Genomic DNA, 2548 nt, shown 5'->3' on the forward strand with positions numbered 1-2548 from the left:
AAAAGCAAAAATGAAAGAAGGGATCTGCCAAGCTTACAGAAATAAAAAGGATCCTAAGGAAATACTCTCGACAATTGCATGCCAAGATATTAGCTAACTTAGACGGAATGGACAAATTTCCAGAAACACGAAAACTACTGAAACTGACAAAAAAGAAATGACTCCAAGAAAAATAACAATCTATAGAACGAGCAAAGAGGTTGAAATCATAATCAAAAATCTTCCTACGTGGAAAAGTTCAAAACCAGACGGGTTCACTGGTGAATCCTACCACACATTAAATAATAATAATAATAATAACACCAGCGCTTCCCAAACTCTTCCAAAAAATAGGACAGGAAGGAACTTACTCTCAAAGAAGCATTATTTTTATGTGCCGATACCCAAACCAAAGACATCGCAAGAAAAGAAAACCACAGACCACGATCCTTCACGTATAGACGTAAAAATCTTCAACAAAATATTAACAAACTGAACCCAGCAATACAAAAAGGTAACAAGTACATCCATAACCAGGTGGGAGTGATCCCGGGAATGCAAGGTTGGTTCAACAGAAAAAAATCAATCTAAATATACATACCATCTTAAGAGAAAAAATAAAAAAACATGATCTGTTGAAGTTAAAAAAGCATTTAACAAAAATCCAACCCCTTTTCATGATAAAAAAAAAAACACTCAACAAACTTGAAACAGAAGAGAAGTCCCTCACTCTGATTAAAGGCATCGACACAGAACCACAGCTGGCACCCTGTCTAACAGCGAAGACTTAGGGCTTGCCCCCCGAAGGTCAGGCAGGAAAAAGAAATAAAATGCATCCAGACTGGAAAGGAAGAAGGACATGACTCCTGTTGGCAGCTGACACAATCACGTGTGCGGAGAACCAGGAATCTGAGCGCACACATGCGTCAGCGCTGAGAAACAGGGCAGCAAGCTTGCTGGATGCAAGACCGATCCGCAAAGACCAGCCATGCATTGTTCCGGGCGCATGAGCAACGGACCATCCGAAAATCAAATTAAGAAAACAATTCACTTCCGACAGCAGCGAAATGAATAGACTCCTTAGGAATAAATTTAGTAAAAGAAGTGTAAGGCTTATACATTAAAAATTACAAAACAAAAGTCTACGGCCACGCCACCCTGAACACGCCCGATCCCGTCCGATCTCGGAAACTAAGCAGGGTCGGGCCTGGTTAGTACTTGGATGGGAGACCATCCAGGAAGACCAGGTGCCGTAGGTGTAAAAAAAAAAAAGTAAGGGATTGTAAGCTGACAAGATCTTTGTAATCTGAGGTCAACCAAGCGTTGCCTCACCTAAAAAAAAAAATTACAAAAAATATCATTGAAAGAAATTGAAGACCTTAAATGAACAGAAAGATACCCTGTGTTCATGGATTGGAAGGTGTAACATGGAGGCAGTAACCCCGCCAGACTGATCCAGCGTCAGCACATTCCCTATCGAAATCCCAGGTGCCTTCCTCGTAGAAATGGACAAGCCGATCCCAAAATTCAAATAGAAAGACAACGAACCCAAAATAACCAGAATGATGCTGGCAAAGATGAGCAGAGTTGGAAGGCGCCGATTTCGAACTTACCATAAACTACAGCTTTAAGGCCTGGGTGGCACTGGCACAGGGCAGGTGACAGGTCAGTGGAACAGGGCTGAGACCCTCACATTACGGTCAGTTAGCTGGTTATCGACAAGGGTGCCCAGGCCTGCAACAGCAGATAGTCTTTCGACAAATGGACAACTGGACGTCCACATGCAACAGAATGACGAGACACCCCTGTCACACCATATACAAAGTCGACTCAGAATAAATCAAAGACACAAATACAAGAGCCAAAAGTATGAAATTCTTAAAAAAAAAAAAAAAGAAAAATATAGGGTCATAAACGTTTATCACGGCACCACCTAAAATCATCTTGTGCCCAAAATCTGGGGCAACTCGGGCCTCCCGTGGTCTAACCCCGCTGGTTAGTCACCTTGTGGACGAGGAGACCAAGGTCGGGTGAAGGGGAGGGCCTGCGTGAGGCCCCGACGGCCACCCAGTGTGAGGCCCCGACGGCCACCGAGCGCCCGGCCCTCCCTCTCCCACCCCAGGCTGCACAGAGGCCGCATCTCAGCGTGCGCTCTCTGAGATGAGAAAGAATGAACGAATGAATGAATGACACGCGAGTCTCTGGAGACCTGGCCGCTGCAGCCTCCAGCCCGGCTCGGATGCGGGTCTGGCTCGTCCATCTGCTGGCCCCGGAGGAAGTCTGGTGGGTGCTATTTGGGTGAGCTGGCTCCCGGTCCCAGCAGAAAGAGTGAGGAGTTGGCACTGCCAGGCTGTGACGGGGGACAGGGAGGAGGGCCTTGGACCCTCAAAAAATGGGAAGGTGGCTGCGGGGTCAGGCAGAGTTCACGGGCGTCTGCGGTGTTGAGCTATGGGGCTCCGTCTCGACAAGGTACAAGCAGCTCCAGCCCCAGGTGGCAGCCGCTGTGGGCGCACAGGCCCCGGCAAGTCTGCAGCAGCCTGCTTCTGTCCGGAAATGCAGCTGTAGGGAA

At 47.1% G+C, this 2548-nt stretch overlaps 1 non-coding gene across 1 annotated transcript; it reads left to right on the forward strand.

The window, feature by feature from the left end:
- The first annotated feature begins 1119 nt into the window (after window positions 1-1119).
- On the forward strand, window positions 1120-1238 carry LOC112483040. Its single transcript, XR_003047482.1, has one exon. It is a non-coding gene; the product is annotated as a 5S ribosomal RNA (ribosomal RNA).
- Window positions 1239-2548: the final 1310 nt, after the last annotated feature.

This window comes from Pteropus alecto, unplaced genomic scaffold, assembly GCF_000325575.1.
Source record: "Pteropus alecto unplaced genomic scaffold, ASM32557v1 scaffold56, whole genome shotgun sequence".
NCBI lineage: Eukaryota > Metazoa > Chordata > Mammalia > Chiroptera > Pteropodidae > Pteropus > Pteropus alecto.